The sequence below is a fragment of the Anser brachyrhynchus genome (assembly GCF_964034855.1).
Source record: "Anser brachyrhynchus genome assembly, chromosome: 5".
In the NCBI taxonomy this organism is placed as follows: domain Eukaryota; kingdom Metazoa; phylum Chordata; class Aves; order Anseriformes; family Anatidae; genus Anser; species Anser brachyrhynchus.
Genome location: NC_137699.1, coordinates 9,890,228 through 9,908,315, shown reverse-complemented (window position 1 = coordinate 9,908,315; position 18,088 = coordinate 9,890,228). Strand labels below are relative to the sequence as shown.

At 38.1% G+C, this 18,088-nt stretch overlaps 1 protein-coding gene across 17 annotated transcripts in view; it reads left to right on the top strand.

Moving 5' to 3' along the window:
• ANO3 (anoctamin 3) overlaps positions 1-18,088 on the top strand; it is a 262,541-nt gene that overhangs the window by 3,039 nt on the left and 241,414 nt on the right. For 7 of the 17 annotated variants that reach the window (XM_080593086.1, XM_080593076.1, XM_080593087.1 and 4 more), the window contains one exon: positions 5,443-5,556. The exons of 9 other annotated variants lie outside the window; for them this stretch is intronic. The gene's annotated coding sequence lies outside the window, so the exon portion shown is untranslated. Of the gene's footprint in view, positions 1-5,442; positions 5,557-18,088 lie in introns of those variants that run through there. One more of the 17 variants, XM_080593081.1, reaches the window with a different exon arrangement.

The window sequence follows — 18,088 nt, the reverse complement described above, 5'->3', positions numbered from 1 at the left end:
ATATCCTTGTCCCCTTGTATAAGTGATATAAACTTGACAGCTGAGAAGTTCACTTCTTTGGCTTTCCAACTTCACATACTAGCACTTAATGGACCTGAATTGAGTTTTTGCATTTTGGGGAAAAAAGTGGTGGAAAAGAAATGCTGCTGTAGTTCATTGCAATAACACACGCTGTAATTATTTACTCAAGGATGCAAATAAAAACTGCATTTGTAGCCTGAGTACATTATGCTGTATGGGAATCTGGTTAGTACTTGCTGTATAATAACTCTGCTTAAAGAAATGCCTTGTTTCAGAGATTGAGACAATGAGATTAAATATATGAAAATGCTTCAAGTCTGAGATAAACATGGAACAATTTCCCTGAAGTAAGTGGCTTCATAACCTGAGGAAGAAACAGTCTTTAGGACTGATTTGTTCTTTAGGTGTGCTCTAACTGGGCTGACCTTGCTATTGGAGATGTTGGACAGGTGAATCCTGGAGAGGCTGTAGGTGGGGCAAGAGCAGAATTAGAGAGGATGCTGGGGGAATATCAGAACATTGTTTGTGTGATAGTCAGTTAGCAGATTGCTGCTGAGCTGTAATCATACTCAAGTATCAGAAAGCACCTCTTCAGAAGGGATAGAGTAGGTTTTGGGGTGATAAATGGGCTTGGTCTGTGTTTTCCATTGGTGCCCTTCCTGTGCATTATACTTTTCCATGCAATTTTAGCAGATGGATGGATAAATCTGTTGTACATATGGACAGTATCTGACTTTAGCTCTGAAATGGAAGAGGAAACAGGATTCAAATAGTCCTAGATGCCAGTTTGCAGTCTGAAGCCTTGGAATGCTGAGTTTTGTAATTGCTCAGGTGCTCTGGGATGGGTGTTGAGCAGACTGCTGGTGATGATCAGCTCTGTGATAGGGTGCTGCTGGCACGGATAGCTGCTTCTCATTTGGGCATCTCTGAGAAACCTGTCTGTTGTTACTTTGTCATGGGTGCTCAGATACTTTCTAGACCATTGTAACCCTTTGTTCCCACCCCAAAGGAGTTGCTAATAATGGCATGAGAAGCTCTTATTTGCAGCATGGAGACTCTGGTCGTCCTATTTCCACAGAGAACCACAAGGAAATATGTGTGACAGAAGTCAATAATTTATAGCTTGGTAGTTCAGAAAAGAAAGTAGGTCAGCTCATTGCTTCTCTCCCCTTCAAAAGTGCTTCTTTTTAAGGCAGTGCCTTTTCTTTCAGGGATCAGAAACCGTTTTCCTGTGTAGTCAAGCAATTTTTCCTAATAAACCAGTTAGACATCATTATTTTGTATTTCCAACATATCCCTGAATTACAGTAATGAGCATTTTTAGGTATGCTGGGAAATTTTTCATCTTCTGTTGCTCTAAAGGTATTAATAGAATCACGGGTCTGTGAAGTGTCAACAGACTGAGGACTTCTTCCTGCATCTATTACCTCATCTGATCTGATGCAGGAGTGTTTGCTTCAACCTCTGCTGCTAGGAGACTTGTCCTTCATTTTGTTGATGAATAGAAGCTCCCAACTAATTTCCAGCGAAATTTTTTTATGGCTAGTTTTAACTTTTCTTGTGTGACTTCTGCCTCTGTTTAGAATCCCTTCTCTAATCAATCTTTCCATTGTTACTATGTGAGGTTGGGATCTATATTTTATCCATTTATGCAATGTATGCTTTAATATTGGGAGGGCAAGGTAAATGGTAAATTTTCTAAGTGTGAAGCTTAATTAAATTTTGCATTTCAAATACGTTTCCTCTCTCACCAGCATCTTGAAATGATATTTTAATGGCTGTTTTATATGTACTGTGAGGGAAAGGAATAAATAAGTTATTGATGATCTCTGGGTGCTGCTTTTGCTGTAGTGACTAACCAGAAGACAAAGAATAGAAGGAAAGATCAGAACAAAAAGTGACAATTGGAGATTCAAGGCAAAAACTTCAAGTCTAACTCTGTTGTAGAATCATGTGTGCCTATGGTTAGATCAGTAAAAATGTCAAGGTAAGGTCTTATGACAAAGTAACATTGAAAGGAATGGTTGCTGCTATTGTACCAGAACTTGATAATTTCTTTTGCGGAGTCCTCCAAAGGGACTCTGCAGCCCTAATCCATTAAAATGAGCCATTAAAAATGCCTCTAGGTTATCTTCATGTGTATGCATGTCTGAATGACTTGTACAAGGAGTCTGTAATTCTGCTTTTTATTGTATAATACTTAGTATCTATGTAAATTGTGTAACTTTATGGTTTTATAGGGTGTTCACATGCTGTTGCTCAGTTTTTAGAGTAGAACTATTCAACTTGAATCTCTTCCTATTTAGTCTGTATTGCATTTACTTAACACTTCAGTGATATTAGTACATTTCAGATTGTCTCCTTCAGTGAAAGGCAGTGTTCCTCTGGAGTACATGCCTTAAAGACTGTTGCATGCTTTTGTGTTAATGCTCAAGGCAACAAAGGGAAGTTGGAGGGAAAGGAATTAAATAGCATAAAATATTTCTGTTTGGTTAGGTAGTTTAAAGCTGAAGAAATTGTTGTAATTGCTTTTTTTTTTACTGTAAATGAAATGTTACAACAGTTCTTGGAGGGGTGTATAACATGATCTGTATTGGTGGAGATGAGCGTTCAGGGAGAGGCTGCAGTGCACACCCAAGGTTTGTGATGAACCAAAATCACTGCAGGTGCATCTTGCAGGGTGTCAGCTCATGCTTGCCTATTTCTTGGGACCCATAGAAGATTTTCCTGTCAGCTTGTTACTACTCTCCTCCAAAAGGGAAGCTTTCTTTGAAGAAATCTCTGGCAAGGTGAAGTTTAACTTGGTTTTATGTGAGAAATTCTGAACCTGCTGGGGTTGGTAACCTAGGGTTATTGATGCTGTCAGCCTGGTGTTTCTGGAGGGTTTTTCATGTTTTTTTCAGCTCCTAAGTGAGCTGTTTTGTTCTGTGATGAAAATTAGCATTTAGAGTTTGGGAAGCTTGGAAAGCTACTAGCCTGCCCTATGTGACATGTTCTGCTGACCAGTTGGGTTCATATTGTGGGGTCTGGGACTTGCACTTGTTAAGTTGGATGGGGGGCATTAGAGTTTGTACCAATGCTTACTTGAGAGTTCTGAAATGACTTGTCAGAGGGATGTTATTGTGACTTAGTGCTATATTAAGACCCTTCCTTTGTCAGTGTTTTTTACAATCCTGAATTTATCCCAGTAGTTCCTTTCTCTTTTTGTTGTAGCAAAATTGCTTATGTTACTAGTTTCCATGGAAACTGTTTGGCTTCCTCACAGCTCAAATGGTAGATGAAAGCCCCATACAGGTAACCTTTGCAGAGTTGAGTCAACTCCTCATTTTGCAGTAAAAAAAAAAAAAAGCTTAGTGGCTCTCAGGAGGATCTCTGTTTGCTTGTTTGTCAGAGCTGCAGAAGACACCTGCCATGTCCTTCTCCAGAAGTCCGGTCTGTGACTGACACTGCCATGGACCACCTTGTGTCTTTGTGCCTGCATGGTTATGCCTTCTGAATTTAATTTGTGTTATAGTGGCCAAAAGTTAAGTGCTTAGAAGTCTTCAATCAGTACTGGATTCTACATTATGTTAAGTACGATTACTACTACTGAAGTCTTTTACAAAATAATTAGTCTGGGGCTGCACACAGGAAGAATGATTTGAATCCTGGATGGAAATACGAATGAGTAGAGGTCTTGAAACAGGATTTTGATTTTGGTAGTTGTCAATTCCTGTTCTTTGTATGAGATGTGTAAATCAGAAGCTAATGCAGTCAGGTTAATTGGGGAGTAAGTGAGAATAATTAACTTAGATCAGTGCGAGTAGCATTGGTATTTGAACTGAAGTGTGAAGCCATGTCTCAGGTGGCCTCCCACCAATACTTTCGATGAAGAAGTTTAGGAAATTGTTGCTTTATAATTTTGGATTGAAAACCAAATAGTATTTCAATTAGTATGCATAAGCTATCAAGTGTATTGAGTGTTCAGGTGCCTCACATGATGCTGGGGTAAGGGTTAAAGAATCCAATGCTCTTTGTTCTTCTGTAGGCTTACGCTTTCTTTATGATAATTCTACAATGAAGGGCTCTTCTCAGAAAGGTGGAAATTCCTCAGAATAGCAAGTGGAAGAGCCTGTGTCATAGGGGCATGTGTACTGCCCCATGAACTGATATTTCAGCTTGTAGAAGATAGGTTAATACTGTGAAAATGTAAAAAAAAATAAATAAAAAAATAAAAATAAATAAATAAATAAAAATTTGAAGCTTCACTAAATCATTCTAATAGGCCTAAGGAAAAAAAGGAGGGTTGACATATTTCTCTGCAGTTACAATGGAAAAAATGTTGATTTTTCCTGTTGTGGAATAATTCTCATGAGAACACATGACAAGTTTTGCTTCAAGTATTCTTTAATGTAAAAGTATGGAAATGACTTCTTTTTTGCTTAATATCCAGTTATTACACAGGTTAGTTGCCATGCTGCTTTTACAAGGTTTTTTTCCACCTGAGTTTTGAATATTCTTAGAGATGGAGTGATCTATACAGTTTGCCTCAGGTGATTTTATTTAACACTTCACAACAGAGTAAACTCATTTCATACCTGCTTTTTTACTTTTGTAGTAGGACAGAATCATCAGCAATGTAAAATTAAATGGTCCGAGGAACCATGATGTGTTGTACCTTGATATATAAAGCTTAGTTAAGGTACTCAAAGTTTAATTTACTAGAATTAAATATCTTTGTCTAGTTGGAAACTATATATTGTGGTGTAGTTCTCATCTATTTATTTGATGTACAATGAAGGAAGATGTGTGTTTTACTATTGAACTTGGTCACCAATACTCCTTTCATCCTAAATTGTGTCCAGGAAAGGAACTCCTTAAACGTATTAGGCCATGTATTTTTTTTCCACCAGTTCATTCAATGATTATTCACCTTGTCTTGTTAAGGGGTATCAAGGCTAAGAGTGCCATCATTTTCTTAAAATGTCAGATGTGTTCAACACTAGCCTCCTGTTGTGATATAGGACTCAGGTAAATATCTTCCATTTCCTGGGGCTTCATGTGTCTCTAGATGGAAAGGCTGTGGAGCAAATGCTGCTGGAAGCAAGTTCAAGCTGTAACTGGGAACAGGACAGATTGACCATTGCATTTCAATTTACTGATGATAAATTTCACCTGTCCTGTCAGATTTAAACCTGGAAGAGCTGTGGATGTTGTATGCCCTGGCTTTCTCTAATGCCTTTGACAAGGTCTTAGAGAATCTTGATAGCCAGAGTGGTGAGATAGAGGTTGGTTAGCAGACTTAAAGGATGAATAGAGAGTTGGTTAGGCTCCACGGGGCTGTAAAGAGGAGTAGAATGGCAAGGCAGTATTTGTTCATCTCCCTGCAGTGTTTCTGGAACAGCACCCACAGTCCTGTGCTGAGTTTGGTTGTCCCCACAGGGAGGCTGACATAATGGAGCAAGTCCAGCAGAGGGCCACCAAGATACTCGGGGGCTGGAGCAAATTACACACGGGAGTCTGAGAGAGCTGTGCTTCCGTGAGAGGAAGAGAAAGGTAAGGAGTGGCCTTACTGTAGTGTGGTGAGAGATGAGGAATGCAAGTTCAAAAATAGGAAACTGCTGTTGGATACCAGGTTCTCTTAACTACAAGGGTGACCAGACAATGGAGCAGGCTGCCAATAGAGTCTCAGTAGCTCCCTCCTACATTCAAATCTTAGCCAAGTGACTGCTTGTACAAACACTGGAGGTCACACCAAAAGTGACATCCAAGGATCCTTTCTAGCCTAAATTATCCCAGAATCCATATAAGTGGAACAAAAAAATCATCCCAAACACCTATAAAAAGTTTGTTTTTAATCCTGCTTTAAGTGGGGACATCACAGGAAGCTACTTGGCACCTAGAGAAATGTGATGATTAGTCATGTCACTGCTTGTGCTGTATTTTTTATGTTGAATTGTAAAATGAACACAGATTTTTGAGGGGAATGTTACTGAAGCTGTTTTTCCCTCCATTCAGTACTCTGCAGTAAAGAAGTCTCTAATTTGGGTTATATTTCCACGGAGATTCTGCTTTGTTTCGGGAGCTGTGTAGTAGAACAAATGCCCTTGAATTTGGAAGGCCTCTGGGCTAATCATTTGTGTTGCATCTCTGAAATTCAGACTAGTGCTGAAAGTGGAAGCGGTTTATATTCCTTTATTTTTGATGCAGGACTGAGATGTGGAACATATCCTCCTTTCTCACCCAATGAGCTCATAAAATGCATGTCTGTTTGGCAATTACGGTGTAAAGAAGTATGTGTTCTGAAGTGTTTTGGGGAAATCCTGTTAGTATTTGTCGAAATGAATTGCAGAGAACTTTACCTGATATCTGCCACTTAATGAGTAGTCATTGCTGGGAATTGGATTTTGGTTTGTAGTGGAAAATTAGCATTGACAACTGTAGTGCTTTGAAGTAGAAAATGAGTGTTCTGTGTAATGTAGATATTCTGGAAATTTGTCCTTTCGGCATTATTTAATGACTAAGCAGTTTGAAAGAACAAATATGGTTAGCTTGACAACTTGCTCTTTCAGTCATTTCTATCTTTATAGAAGAAACTAGGGCTTAATGTTGGATTAACTTGCCTTGAAAATTCAATCCAACTGCTATTGCTAATACCAAACTTGTATTTGAGTTTGGTGTTTTGTATACCAAACTTCCCAGCCTGGCAAGGTACAATGAGTAGTTAAATTAGCAAGTTTGAACTGAAGAGCTACTATTTAAATGTCCTTCAATTAAAGACATGATATGCTTCAATTTACCTTATATTCGTTAATAAGCATAAAACTTTCTTCTGCTTCCAGAAAACTGTTTCTCTTAATCAGCCCTCTTGTGATAATCTTGTGATAATCATGGCTCTACATAGGCAGGTTACTATGGTTAAGTTATTAGGTGGCTTATCAAAATGTCCAGTACACAAACAGCCGCAAGAGCAGATTGCATTTCACTGATTTGTCGGCCTCTAAGGGTTAGTTAAACCTAAAACTATTGGATATTTAAATAATACCATTGTATGGATAATTGACCCACTTACCCAAAAGCTCTGTAATGTTGACCACAGAGGTTTGTGTTTTCTCCATGTTTCCTGTTCTACCCTGTTGTGCTAGAGGAGGTGGGGGGTGAACCACAGTAAGTCTACTTGTCTTTGAGAAGCTTGCTTTTTGTCCCATAGAATTTGAAAGGTCCATCTTCGGTTGAAAAACCATTTCAGGAAAAGATCTATTGCTCTTCTTCGTAGGTAACTGTGATTAAACGAACACTTAAGAGAAAGCTGCTTTAATGCATTTTCACACAGTCTACCTGCTGCAAGATGTTACCTTGCTTTTTACACTCATCCATGATAAGTACCCTTAGAGTCGAGAAAAATAAGTTGAAAACTTCCTCACTAGTTATAATCATTATTCAGTATATGAGCTGATATGATTTAAAGGAAATGTCTTGATATTGCACAATGTAGTCATTCAATCTCTTCTGCTGCTTAGTAAAAATTGTTTTTAAAAATAATTTGCATAAAACAACTGAGCAACTATGTACCTAGTATGTGTCTTTCTTTTTTTCAACTTGGCTTCATGAAAGAACAGCAACTGAGAATCTTGTTTTTGTTGTCTAAAAGTAAGTTGGTGTTGTGACAGGTCTTTAAATAGGAGTGGAGTATCTATGAATACTTAAAACTTAATGATCAGTCTGAGAAGAGAATCTCTAGGGAGACACTGTCATTTCCTCAGTAAAAGATTTGGGGTGGGGGAAGAACAGTATATAAGTGTTCTTATTCTAAATGTTCAGAAGAAACCTTATTATGCTGAATAGTCTTGCAGCTGTGGTATTCATTGTAGATGTGGGAAGCCCTTGAGGTTACAAACACTCCAAGAATGAAGTCTGAGAGGAGTCAGAAATGGATGTTGACTGATCTGTTTTGATGAAAGCTGCTTAAGAAAGGTATTTATTTGGTTAGTCAACTCCTGGAAGAAGTTAATACTGAACCAGTATTTTACTTGAGGTTCTATTTTACTGGCTATCCATGCAAGTTTAATGCTTTTTCGGAATGTCTGGGCAAGATGATTTTCCAAGACTTGGTTTCCCATTCAGTAGTAAACAGTAGAGATGCGGAGGACAGGACAAGTCTTTAAGAGTGAAGAAGATTGTCAGAGGAGAAAATAGCTGTGCTGTCCCACGTGAGGGGAAGAAGTGTAGTTATAGTGAATCACTTAGCATTTATTCTGGAAAGGGAGATTCACACTGATGTTCTGGTGACAGAGCTGATGTGTGAAAGCTGCCTGTCCCAGCACAGACTTTCCATATGCATTTGCCATGTCAATCAAATCCATTTCATTATCTTAAGCATGTAAATATTGAATGCTCAGGACTAGGGATATAATAGACTTTTATTCTACTTTCATAATAGATGTGAGATAAATCAGAACTGTGAATATTAACTTGGAATAATTCCCCTAAAGGGGAATGGACTTGGTCCAGTGGTGTAGTTCCTGTAGAAATTGCAAAGACAGTAATTTGGCAGTGAGTTATTTTGGTTTTTGAATTAAAATTTTCGAAGTGCCCCAGTTTGTGTAAATTCACAGGAGCTATGTCAAAGCGACTTTTGCTATGTGTGAAGTTGAAATCACTTTTTCTGCAGGTAGCTGCTAGATGACAATTTGTATGAATATTGTTTTGCATTTTTTCATAGGAGATCAAGTACACCAGAAACAAGCTGACTGTATTGTGGCTTGCATTTTTGAAATCTGGACAAGCTTGAAAAAGCTGTCTCAGGTAGTTCTGTGCAGGAGTAATTTTAGTACAGAGCCTCATGCAAGACTTCATTTCCTTCAATTTCTAACAATGATTTGTAGAGCATTTAGTAGATGATCTGACAGAAATGCTTTAATCACATCACTGGAAACCAGTAAAACAGGGATGACAACGTAGCATCTAAAAAGCTAAACATACAGGCTGTGATGACTTGAAAGACACTTGCTTCATTCATTGAAGAAATGTGTAATTGCTTGCAGAAGCAGAGACAGGGCCCTGTTTTGGAAAAGTAATTGGAGGGGTTTGTGGCTGCTTGAGGTCCTTAAAAGCTCTCACTGTTCTCTGCTTCTTGCTATAAATATTTAACCGTGCACTTCACCTTCTGGAAAAACTGTTTCTGTGGTGACTCTTCTGGGCTAAGCCTCAACAAGGGGTGGAGGAGGGTGCGTGTGTTGTTAATGCAAGGGTTGCAGGGTGTCTGAACAGCTGGCTTCACTGTCCACAGAGTATTTATGAAGTAGGTCACTTTAAACCAGGAATGTTTTTCTGAGCCCTTTCTGCAGGGGTCTGTCCTAGATACACTTCACTTATAGAAAATATTACTGTCAGTGAATTAAGTGGATGAGGGACCAAGAGCTTGCTAAATTCACTGGCAACACAAAATGGACAAAATTTACAACACCTAACAAGTACGCAAAAAATGGCCTTAAAGAAAAAGGGGAGGGTGTAATGTTATTTAAAGTGGAAAAAGCTGCTACACATTTCATACTGAGATCAGATTGAAATGGTATCTGCAGAATAATCTAAAAGCCAAGTGTATATTGGAAATGGTGAGTGCTTCCTTTTATGTGTTCTTTGAGCTCCAAGGAATAACTTAACTGAAAGAAGGTCCATATTTTATAGGGAGAAAGTACTTCAAAACCAGCACAGTAATAGTATATTTCCTCAGACTCAAATCTTGCGTAAGAAGTATCCTAATATCTTTTCTAAAATACTTGTAGTAAATGAAAAGAAAAGCAATTCTGTTCATTGGCGTGAGAAGGAAAATAGTAAGATGAAATATTTTGCAGACATTGTCAGAATTCAGTTCATTGCAATGCCTTGGGGTTGAAAGGGTAGAAACAGTTCCTCTGCTTACAACAGAGTAAGTTGCAGAGTAAAACTCTCAAATGAAAATGAGGTTATGGACTCTACAGAGGAGTGGTACTGGAGCTGATAACAGTAGCTGATAACAGTACTATCTGATAAATACCATGCGTAGGTAAAAATCAAAATACTTTGCTAGTCTTGAAACTGATGTGAATGGAAGCTTGTGCTTTTAGTGTTTTTGAGGAGCAAATTTGATAGATACTAGTGTGAAATGAGAAGCACGGTTGGGTTTTTCAAGTGTTAGATGATGGAAAATACTGATTGTTCTCAAGCAAGACAATGGCTCAGAAGATGAATTGCTACTTAAATTGAATTGTTTTGGACCCGCAGTCTAGTCTGCTTGTCAACTTCCTTATTAACATGCATATCTTAGGTGTACAAAGCTGATAATTTATCTTCATATTAAACCTTAATGGCATTGAAGAAGTTCAAGTTGCAAATAAAAACAATATATTAAGTGTGGTAAGCCTCCTAAAATACAGGCTAAGATAACTTCTGTTAAAGGGCACCAAGGTAATACCTTGTTAACTAGGGAAACAAGGTGAGGTCAGTGAAGTTTCTGGCGAGGAACCAGTGTTTTGCTTGTGTTCAGGATACGGATTAAAAGCATATCCTTGACTGTTTCTTAGGGAGGGGGGAAAAAAGCAGTCTTACATATCGATTGCCACCTTAATTGGAAATGTCTTTGAACCCCATCATAAAGCTTTGTATTTTTCTTTTCACAGTATTTTTTCAGCTCATAGCAGGTCATAGCTAAGATGTATAGTTCTCAAAATGATTAAGTTTTTAGCTTGGTATTGTGGTTATTTTGATGTTACTTTATTGCATCAGTATTTGTTAAATTGTATTGTTTTTCTGCAGTATGTTTTACCCTTGTAAGATGAGTGCTTGCCCAAAACAAGCAATAATGGAGTGTAGATGTACCTTTAGCTATTCAAATCAGATGTGGGAAATCGAGTACAGTCTAACCTGAACTGATTTTGGCCACTTGAAGATTCCAGGCATTTAAGGATATTGAGGATAAATCCATGTATTCCATATATATTTGTTATGTGTGGTTCCAAGCTGTAGTTGTTGGCCAGGTTAGAAGGAAAATGTAAGCAGACCACACTGTGACTGAGAATTAATGGGGATGTATGCGTAAGAGCCAAATGGGGGAAAAAGCTGCTTGATTTTCTTTTTAGATCATGAGATCAGAAAGCTTATTAGGGCCTAGTATTGCAGGATACTATAATTGCAGAACTAGATGCTTTTTTCTGTGCTTCTTTCAATCATTTATAATGACCATGACTCTTAATAATATAGAAGAGATCCTTTGTCATCCTGATGTCTCTGCCGCACTAGTTTCTATTTGTAGGAGTTAACATAAGATATACCAAGGCTGTTGACCTAGAAAATAGGAGAAATTGCATAGTGTGTTCCTAGAAAATATACCAAATCTATCTAAACACCTGATAGTCTTGATTCATTTCTCACTCTGTGTTCTGAAAAAATTGTGCTATAGTAATCATATGTTGATGAATATATTCTTATTAGTGTACTTTTGACATGTAGGATATTGTATGATTGAAATGCAACTTTCTGCTTTTATTTATATTATTATATATTATTTCCATAAATGAAACATGACTTGGCTTACTAGAAATGATGCTATTTAGGAAACTCAACTAAATATTCTACTTCTGGACATAACTGCCAAGTTTAAAAGAGCTTCAATAGTTTAAAAATAGTTGGAGAAAATGACTTTTCTGTAAGGTTGACAAGATAGCTATTAATTACATTTCAAGAAAACGTTGATGTTTAGGTATTAGTTTTCAAGGAACAGTGTAAACTTTGCTCACCCGAAGGAATTCATTTCCACTTCCTCAGCAGGGGTTCAAATTTTTACCTATTGTACCTACTTTATTTGGAGAAGTCTAACAAACATGTCCTTTAATGCCAACACCATATTGCATTTTGTCCACCCAGTGATGATCCTAACTGGTAAAACAATGAGATTTACAACAGGTCATGCCTGTATGCACAGACTTGCTTTAGTCTATTGCAAATTCTGAATCACTAATCTACGTTCAGATGAAGGGTCCATCTGATCCACAGAGGTGCATACGGGATGTCTTTGCTTTATAAGGACTTAATCAAAATAAATATGAATTGTCAGAGGAGGAAGAGATAATTCCTTTCCTCTACATGTCATATTTGCAAAGAATCAAATGTAAAATACCCCTCTACAGGTAAGCGAATGCTTTGTATCAAGGCGGAGGACCAGAGTTCTCTGTAACTATCCTCTCAGTTGTCTTGTACAGCTCTACCAACAGGGGAGTGGAAGAAGATCAAGTGCCTGTGGCACTTGGAGGGGGTGGGGGCAAGTGTTCTTAGTTTGAATAATATCAGCCTTAATTCATGACAACTTCAACATCCTAAGATGTTCTCTGAAGTACTTCTGAAGATACCAGTTAAATGCTTCATCTAGCTTTTATTTTTCACAATTACTGCAGGTGAAAAACACTACCAGCTTTAAGAAGAGCAGTCTTCCATTGTCAACAGCCTTTGAGAAGTACTGAAGTAAATTGACACCTCAATCCTTTCTTCCTTACTTCCAGCTGTTAGACATGTGAATGCTTTGGTGTTATGTGGTATGTGCTTACTTACTAGCCAGCTGTGCTGTAAATTGCAAAATAACATCCTGAAGTATCTTCAATGACAGAGTAGAATATGGAATAATGATAAATATCAATATACACTGAAATATGATGAAAATGAATCTGGTAGCAAAAGCAGTTGCTAGCTTGGAAGATGGAGTATGGTGTCACTAAATGAGAAGAACGGTACCTAATGCCAGTATCTTTGGTGCTATGAGAAGTGCATATGTAAGCCAGCTGAAGAAATAGGCTGTTTTGCAGTGTGCGAGAGTATCGGGAAATGTTGTGCACTCTCCAAGAACTCCAAGTGTGCTGCAGAGGAACTGCTGCTCCTTGTCCAGGCAGTGATACTTGGCTTGTGTATTAGCACTTGTTTAGTTCTTCCCATTGCCCGTAGTGTATTCCTTGGTGGCTGGATTTAAGCTTGCATGAATAGATGATTGCTACTTCCAAATTTCTGCCATGTGGTTGCAAATGGCTAAATATTTTGTAGGGGAGATGGCTGGAGTTTGTTGTTGGAGCTTGTAATGGAGAACAAGAATCTATATAAGCATCTCTTTTGTGGGAACGGTCAAAACCCTTAATGACAAAACTTTCTGTAACTTGATACATTGCTTGGGTTTGATTAGAGTTGGCTCACTTATGAAAGTCTTTATAACATTAGGTTATTTAGTAAATGCTAAGCTTTCAACAGACTGAGGTTGCTAATAGTATCTTATCATTGTAGAAGATGTATTTTGTTTCTACCGATTCTTTTGTTTAATATACTGAGTCAGGTGATGCTATGGCCAAACCTTATGAGGTGAGTTCAAAATGTCTAAATATAAAATACTAGCAAGTGTCCTTTAACTGTCAGCTAAGAACTAAGTGCTGTCTGAGTCTGTGGATGGATTTCTCTGTATCATGTAGGTCTTTATAATGCAACTGTAAGCCCTGTAGTTTAAATGCATGTGTGACCACTCCATAAGTAAACAAAACTGGTTCAATCATATTTAGTGATAAATTACAAAGATTGTAAAATGGAACTTGAGGAACAGTAAAAGGGTTACTAAATATTCTGTCTTGTAACAAAACATTGACTCACTGAGTTTTGCAGTTAAACCATTCTTCAAATGTTTTAGCTGAAACTGCAGACTTTGTAAAAAAAAAAAAAAAAAAAAAAAAAAATTTTTTTTGAGAAACACTGACCAACACGGAAACAACATGCTTGAACAGTATGTTGAACAGTAAATGGCTTGGTTCCTAGTTTTATAGGCCTGTTGATTTATACTTGGTATTACAATTTCTGGCCAGCTACTGAAACCCTAAGAAACAAGAAAGATCAGCAGTCTTTTTCTGGACTGATTTTCCTCTGCTGTCATTTTCCCATGGCAAGCAGTTTAGCAATTCACCCTTATTTCTGTATTAAGACATAGAGTTCTATAGCTGCATCCTTTAAAGTTGCATCCTTTAATAGTCGGGGATAAATTTAGGGATACAGTTGCTAAGCAGTGCACACCATATGGTAGAATTTGCATTTATTATGGGAAAGCAAAAAAAACAAACCCAACTTCCTATATTGGTGTAGTGGCTCTCGTACACACATTTAAGTATAAGCTTTATCAAGATGCAAGTTGATGAGACAAATGTGTATCTAGGATAAAATGAACTTATTTAATGAACTGCAATTTCCTCTCATTAAGAGCAATTGCTGAAAGTCTGAATGTCAAGCCAGCATGAGGCAAGGATAATTGTGGGGGATAGTACTGTGAATAAGGTAAATCCTCCTGGAGAGCACAAGTCAAGAGATTTCAGTGGGAGGTAACCAGTGTACAGTAAATCGATGTGCAGTAGATAAATGTGATGGAAGGGGCACATCCAGTACAAATGGTTTAAGGCATTGTTCTGGGAGCGCTTGCCATCATTATTGGTGCAATGGTGCAGATGATAGGAGTTCTTCAAATATCGGATGGGAGATGGGAATAACTGGTGAGTTAGAACTGCAACAGTGACTGGTATAAACAAGGGGTGTTCTTTTTTACAGTGCATGCTTTATACTTAGTCTTCTAGTCTGAGCAAAATGAATGGATGTATTGAAATGGCAATTCAGCTTGTACTTAGCTCTTAATTTTGAAAGATCTTTGTTTAGAGGTCCTTCAGCTGTACATGCAAGCCAGGAAAGTTTGTACTACCTCATGTGGGAATCTACTCTGATTCAGCTGTCTGTACAAGTCTCTTTGCTTGGTTTTCATCTTGAAAGTAAAGCTAGCCTATTCATCTGGGTTTTCTGCATTATTGTAAGTAGGACTCTGAAGAAAGTTCCACCTGACAATGATAATGAACTTAGCCAATTAACTTGTCGTTAAAAAAAACTTTCCTTTAGAATCACTTCAGTGAGTGCTTGTGCTTTGCATGTGAAATGCAGTGAAATGTAAATGTCTTGTTAGATGTCACTGAATCAGCATGAGCTGTAGTAACCCTTTTATTACATATTGGGATGAAGACAGAGGGTTTTCTCTGTAGAGTTATCAGGTGACTGAGCTGTCAATGGTATGAGTGTCATATTTTATTGGTCTTGTTTTTTAATATGTACGGAATACTGCCCTGGGCCTATGTCTAGTGAGGTACTGCCTTGCCTGTCATTGTATTGTCAAATATTTTAAAATCATATGTACAGGATACGTTTTCTGTAGTTTGTGCAGTGAGATTATGCCTGTGATGTACAGCAACTGCTAACAGAACAGTTCCCGGTGTAAATCCACATGGGGAAGTATGAATGCTTATAGTAAATGTAACAAACTGAAAGCACGGGTGAAAATTTCATAGCTTTTAAGTGATTTAATTTTTTTTCCGCCAGAGGTCTTGAGCTTTCAGAACATGTTTCCCAAGTAAGAGTTCGTAGCTGTACAGTTTTCATACCTCAATATTATCTCATAGGTGCAAAAGAAAAGCAGGAGTAATTGCTTTGTCAGAAGACAAACTGTCCAAGGCAATCATTCTTGCATTCAGCAGGCTCTTCTTGAATGATGTTACATAGCTAATGTCCTTTTCCAGGTGCTACTATGTAATCTAGTTCTTACTGACAGATGGCTTATCCATCTATTCCTGAAATGTCACTTTATTGGCGTACTTGCCAGTTGAATATAGAAAGGCAGAAGGCTTATGTGACTACTTAACCTCAGCTTGTGATGAGTTTGTCATCTTAAGGAGACTTAGGGATGTCAGAAATACTTGGTTTTTTTTTTTTCTGGGTTTAAGTGAAATTCTAGGCCTTTAGTCACCCTAAATGAGTTCGCTGGTATCATGTCCATAGCTGCTGTTCTTCTCAGTGCAGTTACAGTTCATTACTCACTGTTTGTTTTGTGTGGCTCTGATGCAAGGAGTACAATGTCTTGTCTTTTCAGTCTGGGTGGGTAGTTCAGATGGCTTTTTTCAACCTGAAAATGCACAAATCAGGCACTTGAACTGCTGAACCTAACCGATGAGAGATGATTAGCCTTTCATCTAAGCACATGTGAAAAGACAGGACCTTAGACTTTAAGTCAGATGGACTCTCACATTTAACTGTAGATTCCAGGCTGTGAATACCAGACTAAACAGGCAGTCTGTAGTTTCTCTCCCACAAATTCAATGCCTCATTCTCCAGGAGTTTTTTGTTGCCTTGTTGGAGAAGGGTTCCCCTTCTGTAATGATGTACAGGCTTTGGGTTGTTCACAGCTGGGTGTTTTGGGTTGTTCTACACACATCTCATAGGCTGTACATCTCTGGCAGGCATGTCTTGCTCTGGTTCCTTTTTATTTTCCATTCTCCTCTTTAACCTTTATGCCTTGTGCTCTTTTCCAAATTTTACATCCAAGTTACTCAATTTTGGGAGGCATCATAAGGGGGGTAGAGGGCAGGGGAGGGCTCTGAGTCAAATGTTAATATTAGAACTATAAAGCTGTCTCCTAAAAATCAAAAAAAAAAAAAACCTGCTTTGTTCTACTATTTGGTAAAAGATGGCTACTATGCTTTACTCTTCCTAAAGAGGAAGGTGATTTATCCTCCTCTTGTGATTTTGCTGAGTTCAGTGGTGTATCTGCTGAGCTGCAAACAGATTAAATATGTTCCCATCAGTCAGTTGTTAGGTAAATGATAATAGTTGATATGTTAGATATTGAAAGACTTAATTTTCTGTTATAAAATTACATCCCATTGATTCAGCCATCGTGAAAAATAAAACCAGAAAACCAACAGCATCTCTCAGATGGATTGAAGGACTAAGATGATGCTATGGTAGTGGTTGTTAAGGGCGGGGGGGGTGGGAGGAGCAAGTTTTAGCACAGTCTTGTAACCTTTTTGGAGTACTTCTTTTGCCTATGAGTTATTTTTCCATGTTAATTGCATAATCTGGGTCACTGCTACCCAGCTGATTTCTGCCCAGCTTTGCTCAATCTAAATCTTGTTTTTCCCGTGCTTTCCTCCCCCACTTTTTCTGTTCACCTCTGTGTCAGTTTTTGATCATGCAAAACTCTGCTCTCCAGACTGCTCATGTTGCTGGTTTAGCACAATGAGCTCACGGTCTGTTTGCAGCTCAGAGTTGGTGGTACTACCTCAAGTGGAAAAGGAGATGGACAAGCGGATAGGCTGCAAGCAGCATCCCTTGTTCAGCCTGGTGGTGGTAACAGACCAGGTGAAACAAGCACCTGAGATGGCAAGCTCTCAGCCAGCCAGATGCTCTGCTCACCTTTTTGCTACTGGAGAGTTGCTTTACTCCTCCTTTGCTTCTGCTGTGAAATGGCTTTTTACTTTTTCTGAAGCACTATTTTATCCTTGGTTTTTGGGTTGCATATGCAGATCATAATACCAGTTTGTAATTAGAAGTTATTCACTTAATTAGATATTTGCTTTAATGCATTAGCTCCAGTGAAAGTTTATCAGCAGTGACAACAGCATAAATACAACTCATGTGAAAATGAACACGTTAGGTTTTAATCTTAGTAACTGCACCCTAGAGCAGAACAGGTATTAAAATGCCAGCATATGGAAAGCCCTCAGGAACTTTGTTCCTAGCTTTCTTTTTTCAGGTTTCAAAAAGAAATAGTTTGTTTTAACAAGAAGGCTTAATGCAAGAGTCATTTCTGTACAGTGTTATAACACATGGGCATTTTGAGTTGAAGCTTTTAGATGTGAAAATGGAAAGTCCTCTGTTATTGAGTATTATTGCAAGTTACTTCTATAAGTAAAAGTCTATATGCAGCAGTGAGTCCAAACATTTATTTGAGATAAATTGCTTCAGAAAGGTTTATAAACTATAACAGAGGAACAAAAGTATTGACATCCGTTGGTTTCTCCGCTATGGATCTTGACTCTAGTTCCTCCACAGTTGAGGCCGGAGCTTTGGGTGAGTTAAAATTGTACCAGTAAGCACAGCGGTGATCTTTCCTATAAGATCCTGGACTCCTTTTTTGTTAAGAACAGAATCTCAAGATTTTGTCCTGTAGCACTTTAATGCAGTCAAGACTGAACTTCAGAAAGAGAAAACTTCAATATACCTT